This window comes from Oratosquilla oratoria, chromosome 30 (assembly GCF_046742065.1).
Source record: "Oratosquilla oratoria isolate Oo_2021 chromosome 30, ASM4674206v1, whole genome shotgun sequence".
Taxonomy (NCBI): domain Eukaryota; kingdom Metazoa; phylum Arthropoda; class Malacostraca; order Stomatopoda; family Squillidae; genus Oratosquilla; species Oratosquilla oratoria.
The window spans coordinates 5,588,760-5,596,259 of record NC_134806.1 but is presented as its reverse complement, the minus strand read 5'-3'; positions in this window follow the sequence as shown (position 1 = coordinate 5,596,259).

The following is a 7,500-nucleotide window of genomic DNA, read 5'->3' as shown; positions in this document are numbered from 1 at the left end:
ATGGAGAAGGGTTGTGTATGGATGATGCTGTGATGCATGAGGGGGAGTGGGTGAGGGATGGTGGGTGATAAAGTGTGTATGAGAAATAATTTGACGCAGCCCGAAGGGATTTCTCCCCGTCTTCTCCTTTTCTGCATGAGGGAACGGAGAGGGGGGTGGGGGGTCGCCGAATTTATGAAGCGGCCTTGCTGTGGATGTGCTGTGTCTTGCGACACTGCTTCTGACCCAGGGCAGTGGACAGGATGCAGGGATGACCCGTCATCCAGGAGGTGCCAAGATGAGAGGGAGGGAGGAGGGTGGAGGGGAGTGGAATATGCAAGGGATGGAATGAGTGGGAGTGGTTTCTATGCCTTTTTCTTTTTGGCTACCCCCGTGTAAGGGGGAAAAAGCCTTCTGTAAAGGTATGTATGATATATATATATATATATATATATATATATATATACATATATATATATATATGTATATATATGTGTATATATATATATATATATATATATATATATATATATATGTACAACACTGAATGGGTCCCAGTGACTAGAGATACATTTTTATCAACCACAAGGCACTTTAATTCTAAGCCATCAACATCAGAAGGACCGTGGAGGCACATGCAGAAATTGAAACGTGGTATGCTCGAGGACTCAAACCAACGGCCAGCACGTGATCAGTGCTTGTAGTGACTTAGATGGTGTATTGGTCTAAGTCACTACAAGCACTGGTCACGTGCTGGCCGTTGGTTCGAGTCCTCGGGCATACCACGTTTCAATTTCTGCATGTGCCTCCACGGTTCTTCCGATGTTGATGGCTTAAAATTAAAGTGCATTGTGGTTGATGAAAATGTATATATATATATATATATATATATATATATATATATATATGTATATATGTATATACGTGTGTGTGTGTGTGTGTGTGTGTGTGTGTGTGTGTGTGTGTGTGTGTGTGTGTGTGTGTGTGTGTGTGTATGTGCGTGTGTGTGTGTGTGTGTGTGTGTGTGTGTGTGTGTGTGTGTGTGTGTGTGTGTGTGTGTGTGTGTGTGTGTGTGTGTGTGTGTGAGTTTGCGTGTGTGTGTGTGTGTGTGTGTGTTTGTGTGTGCATGTATATTTTTTCTTTTCTCATACTAAAGCAAATATCTCGGCAAGATAATAGAAACACTGCTGTTTTCTATTGCATCTGACCTTGTTTTGGGTCAGTTGTTTTCCAAATGTCTTGATTTTCCACTGCAATGTATGTGTATATACACGTTTATAAGTATTCACATTCATACTCTTGTTTATGGTCACGTTCATGTCCGTTCAGGTATTTGCGTGTGTTTGTGTTTGTGTGCGTATGTACATACATACTTGAAGTAAATTGCTAATACCAGCGAATATTATACAAATCATTTCCGACAGTCTCCATGGGATTCGAACCGAGGCCACTCTTGACACTAGGCCAATACCTTACCGACTGAGCTAAAGGAGCTTCCAAAGACTCCAACTTGGAGTTGACGTAACTCCCGAAGAATCTATGTAAACTGCTAACTGCCGTCTTTACCTACGTTTCACAAAGTCCCAAGCTCAACTCATAGCCATTGGTGAAACTTGCTGTGAGTTGAGTTCGGGACTCGGTGAAACGTAGGTAAAGACGGCAGTTAACAGTCTACCTAGATTCTTCGGGAGTTGGATCAACTCCAAGTTGAAGTTTTTGGAAGCTCCCTTAGCTCAGTCGGTAAGGTATTGGTCTGGTGTCAAGCGAGGCCTCGGTTCGAATCCCGGGGCAACTGTCGGAAAATATTTGTGTATATATATATATATAATATATGATGATGTGACTGCATGAGGATATATAGGCGGGGGGGTGGGGGTGGGGTAGTATGTGTGAGTAAATTTTGATGTGTGTGTGTGTGTGTGTCCCCGTCCTCGCCTTATATGCAGAGGGGGACGGAGAGGGGGGGTCGCCGATTAAATGAAGCGGCCTTGGACTGTGGATGTACTGTGTCTTGCGACACTGGAAGAGACCCAGGGCGGTGGGCAGATCTATGGGTAATGCTATGACCTTGCACACACAGGAGGTGCTCAGATGAGAGGGAGGGTGGGAGGGGTGTGGAGTGTATTTAGGGATGAAATGGGTGGGAGTGTTTTTATGCCTTTCCCTTTTTGGCTACCTCCCTTGTAAGGGGGAAAAAGCCTTGGTATATGTAGTGTATGTATATATATATATATAGCGCCATATATATGTGTGCGTGTGTGTGTGTGTGTGTGTGTGTGTGTGTGTGTGTGTGTGTGTGTGTGTGTGTGTGTGTGTGTGTGTGTGTGTGTGTGTGTGTGTGTATACACACATTGTATATATAACTTTAACCAACTCGAGGCCACCCCAAAAAGAAAATCTACCTTCTCAATACGTCTGAAGCTATGTTTAACATTGTGAAAAGAAAAAAAAAAAGTTGGAGATTTTTAGTTTTGATCAGAAGGCCAAAGAGCGCCACACTTCGCAGACAAATGGAGGTCAAACGCCACCAGACACGGTAACCACACAGTGATGACCCTAAACTCGATTAAGGAAAAAGTTAGTGGAGATGGAAAGAAGAAGAAGAAAAAGAAGCAGAAGAAAAAGCAGAGACATGAGAAAAAGAAAAATAATAGGAAGAAGAAGAAGAAGAAGAAGAAGAAAAGAAGAAGAAGAAGAAAAAGAAGGAGAATGAGGAGAAGAAGTAGGATAAATAGAATAAATGAGAAGGAAGAAGAAGAAGAAAAAGAAGAAGAAGAAGAAGAAGAAGAAAAAGAAGAAGGAGAAGAAAAAGGAGAGAAGAAGAACAAGGAGAAGAAGAAAAAGGGGAGAAGAAGAAGAATGAAGAGAAGAAGGGAGAGAAGAAGAAAAAGAAGGTGATGATGATGAAGAAAAAAGAAGACGAAGAAAAAGAAGGAGAAGAAGAAGAAGAAGAAGAAGAAGAAGAAGAAGAAGAAGAAGAAGAAGAAGAAGAAGAAGAAGAAAAGAAGAAGATGGAGAAGAAGATGAAGAAGGAGAAGAAGAAGAAAAAGAAGAAGAAGAAGAAGAAGAAGAAGAAGAAGAAGAAGAAGAAGAAGAAGAAGAAGAAGAAGAAGAAGAAGAAGAAGAAGAAAAAGACGAGGGAAAAGAAAAAGAAGAAGAAGAAGAAGAAAGTAGAAGGAAAAAGAAAGAGGAGGAAGAGGAGGAGGTAGGGAAGAAAAAGAAGGGGAAATAAAAGGGGAAATGGTAATTGCAGACGGGGCATTGAGGCTGGCAGAGGAAAGGAGAAAGGGGAAAGGGGAAGGGGAGAGGAAGTGTGAGAGGAATTTGAGGGGACGGCGAGAGGGGAAGGCGAGAGGAGAGGAGGGAAAAAGGATCACGTTTTCAAGCGAAATGAAAGTTAGTGCTCGGAATAGGAAAGTCTAGGGAATATGGGGAGTGAATGGAAGGTGAGTAGAAAAAAGTGGAAAATCGAAGAATAGAGAAAAGAGAATAGAAGAGAAGGAAAGGGGGGGGAAAGAGATGAGAGAGAGAAAACGATAGAGTGAGAAAAGATGAGAAAATGGAATGGGAGAGAAGGAGAGGACATAAAAGCCGAAGGAAAGAGACGTAAAGAGAGAAGGAGGAAATGAAAAGAAAAGGGAAGAGATGAGAAATAATGACCGAAGAAAAGAGTAGAAAAGAGAATAGGTAATAGAGGAGAAAGAAAAAGGTGGACAAAGTTGAGAAAAGGACGTAGGAAAGCAAAAAGAATAGAAGAGGAGATGGAACAGAAAAAAGGTGGAGGAAGGGGCAAGAAAAAATGAAGAACGAAAAAAGGCAAAAAAAAAATGAAAATAAAAAAGAAGAAAGACGAAAATAGGAGAAAAAGAGAAAGGCAAGAGACAAGGGATGAGATGAGAAATGGGAAAAGAATTCAGTAAAAGACTTAAAAGAAGATAAGCCAAATAGATCAAAGGAATGGTAACAGAAAAGAAGAGAAAATATAGAAAGAAGAATATATATATATATATATATATATATATATACATATTATACACACACACATATATATATATATATATATATATATATATATATAGATATATGTATGTATTTATTAATATATATATATATATATACAAGGGAGGTAGCCAAGTCCAAAGGCATGCACCCACTCCCACCCACTCCACTCCCACCCATTCCACTCCCATCCACCACCCTTGCTTTCCACTCATCTTAGCTCCTCGTGGATGACGGGTCATCCCTGTCTCCCGCCCACTCCCTAGGTCAGAAGAAATGCAGTAAGACACAGTACATCCACAGCAAGGCCGCTTCACTTCATCGGCTGAAGAAAGAACATATGTAGGGCCATGAAAGTTGGGGGGGGGGATATAGAAAATAATTTTAGAAATTTGCTAAAAATAACCAGCGCTTCTATACACTGGAGACAATATCCCACCTGAAGAGGTGAAAGTACATAGCCGGTAAACGGGAGACTTCAGGAATAGAGCATCACAAATTATAGATAATAGAAGTGATAAACAATTAATTTTTTCTGTATGAGAAGTATAGTCTCCATTGATAAGAGTATGCTGCGTGGCTCTGGTCCATATAGGGTGTCACTAAAGTCACCCAGAGTGAGAATATGGAGAGAGCAGGAACATCAACTCCTCCATATAAGGTCCTTCTATGAGCTGAACAAAATTGGTTAAAATCAGACAGACATCGCCATAGTAAACATGCTTAAAGGAAAGAACATAAGAACATAAGGATGAAGAAGACTGCAAGAAACCATAAGACCTATACTAGGCAGTTCCATATCCATTACCACTTATCATCCTCATCCATAAAGTTACAAAGGATTACAAAGGCGGAGCATGCCGACAGGAGACCTTTTGATCCATATCTAGGGTCGGATGCAAAAAAAAAAAAAGTTATCTAACGTTCGCTTAAAACAACCAATAGTTTCAGCGCTTGCTACATGGTTACTAAGTCTATTTCATTCGTTAAACACTATTGGTAAACCAATTCTTGCGTACTTCCTTCTTAAATCTGAAGAAGAGTATAAAGTATATGTATATATGTGTGTGTGTGTGTGTGTGTGTGTGTGTGTGTGTGTGTGTGTGTGTGTGTGTGTGTGTGTGTGTGTGTGTAGAGAGAGAGAGAGACGCCAAATTGATGCCAAATCAAGTCTAAGTTTTTTGCCAAAATTTAGATAAATCGACGTTAAGTTTTTACCCTTATTGACGCCAAATCGACGCCGACTTTACGCCAAAACCAACGCCAAATGTATACAGAAAACTCCACCAGTTTTTATCCAAATTTACGCCAAATTAACGCTGATCTCATTACCCCCATCCACCCACCTCTGAGTACTTTTCCACCCACCTAAGCATCAAATCCTCTTCAACGCTTTAAGTATCATTAGCGCCAAAACTCTCCACTACACAGTATCCACAGAGAAGTGCTGAGTCCTAAGATACGGCCACCATCCGGATGCAAAACACGTTATCTAAGCCATTCAATGAAATTAGTTTAAATAGAAACGATACTAATATAAACAGGAATATATTGGACGAGTTCCGTGACGTCACACGGCCGTGTCCGATTGCGTCTGCGGATGATCGGCTTAGGATTCGGCGAGCATCTGCTGACGCCGCGAAACTGTTCGAACGAAAGGTAATCCTTCTATTCAGCGGACAGATTCGGAGGACTCCTGACCCCTTCATGACGGTGACGTCTGAAATGGACTAAATCAGATCACCTGATGTCAGCATAGGTCGACCGTCTCCCCTCCTCCCCCCCCTCTTGTCCTAAAATGAATGAAATTGTTTGATATCAGTGAGAAAAAAATACATATAAGGAGCATTACCATAACAAAAAGGTTAACCTTCTAATTGCTTAAAATAGTCTTTAAGGGGTTTGGATCCTTTATAAAGGGATTGGATCCCTCTTTAAGGGATTGAATCCCATTTTCAGAATCCAATCCCCTTGCCTGACTGGGATCTCCACCCCCTTCCACCCCAAACACCTCCTTCGCCCCACCGACGCTCTCCTAGGCCCTGTTCACACTAGCGGTTTGAACCGCGTCGGTCCAATTACAACGTGAGTCAATGGAGGCGTTCACATACAACTGCGCAGTTTTTCCTTGACTATGCGGTACTACCACGGTTTCTCCAAGGATCAAACCGCTAGTGTGAACAGGTGTGTCAAGTACCAGTCTAGGGAACTATTCTAATTCGTTGCCATGGTGTTAGTGACGTTTCCTGGTGCACAGTGATGGTGATACTGAATTTGTGCTTCCAATTACACCACTACTAACAGAATATCCCTTCCGAGTTGTTCTTTGGTGCACAGTGGTGGTGGTAATGGATATATGAACCCATTTTCACCAATTCTAAGAGAACGTTCCTCCCGAGTTCTAAGTTTCCCCCCTCAGCTGGATAAAATCGACTGACGATAGTTAGACGAAGTAGAGCAAACTCAAACTCACCCTCCTGCTCTCGCGAGGTGGTAAGTGAAAAACCCATGGTGATGCAAACCCTGTCAGTTGCTACAAGCCGCTTTTTTTTTTTTTTTTTTTTTTTTTTTTTTTTTTTTTTTTGCCGATGTTTGGGTCGCCTCTTCGCCTGACCAGGGTTGTCGGGAACCAACGCAGTGGTTCCCGGGGATCGAACTCGCGATTACCTGGTCATGAGCTCGACACGGTATCCACTGGGCTACCGCAATTAACTTAAAAGTGGCTGATGAAATTTAACCCAAATAAGTGTAAAGTTATGCGCATAGACATAAATAATACTAAGTATGACTATAAGTTATTTAGAGAAATTCTAAGCAAAATGGAGAATGAAAATTATCTTTATGTAAATTATCAATTTTGACCTTAAAGCATCTAAGCATTGTATTTCTGCCTCAGAGAAAGCAAATTGAATACTGAAATCGGTACCGCGATCTTTTGATTTCAAAAGCCAGCTATCATCAACTAATTATATAGACCACAGCTCTCTACACTTTTGGAATATGCTGTTTCTGTATGCTGACCAGATCTCACTAAAGACATCAATAGATTGGGAAGAGTAGAGCAAGGGATCACAAAACTTATAATGAACTTGAGGAACAAATCATACGAAAACCGCTTAAAACATTTGAACCTATTTTCTATCAAAACCGGAGATTCAGGGGAGTTAGTAAAGGCCATAAGCATTTATAAAAATAAAATCAATCTAGAATGTTTTACACTAATTATTGACTGAAGAAATAATTATCCCAAGTTTTCAGGAAATAGGTTTAACCTTAACGTAGGCAGATACAATTCTGCCAACCGTGTCATCAGTGAATGGAGTAAACCTCCCGCTGAGACAGTTGTATGAAATACAGTTCGAAGCTTCAAAGTTCACTTGGATAAGCACCTAAGCATAATGCTGCATCACTTATTCAATTCATTTCTCTTACATATAATATCTCTATTATTCATTATTCATTTGTTTTAGTTTCCTGTTTGTTTACTTATTGATTCATCTATATTTATTAATCTATCCTATT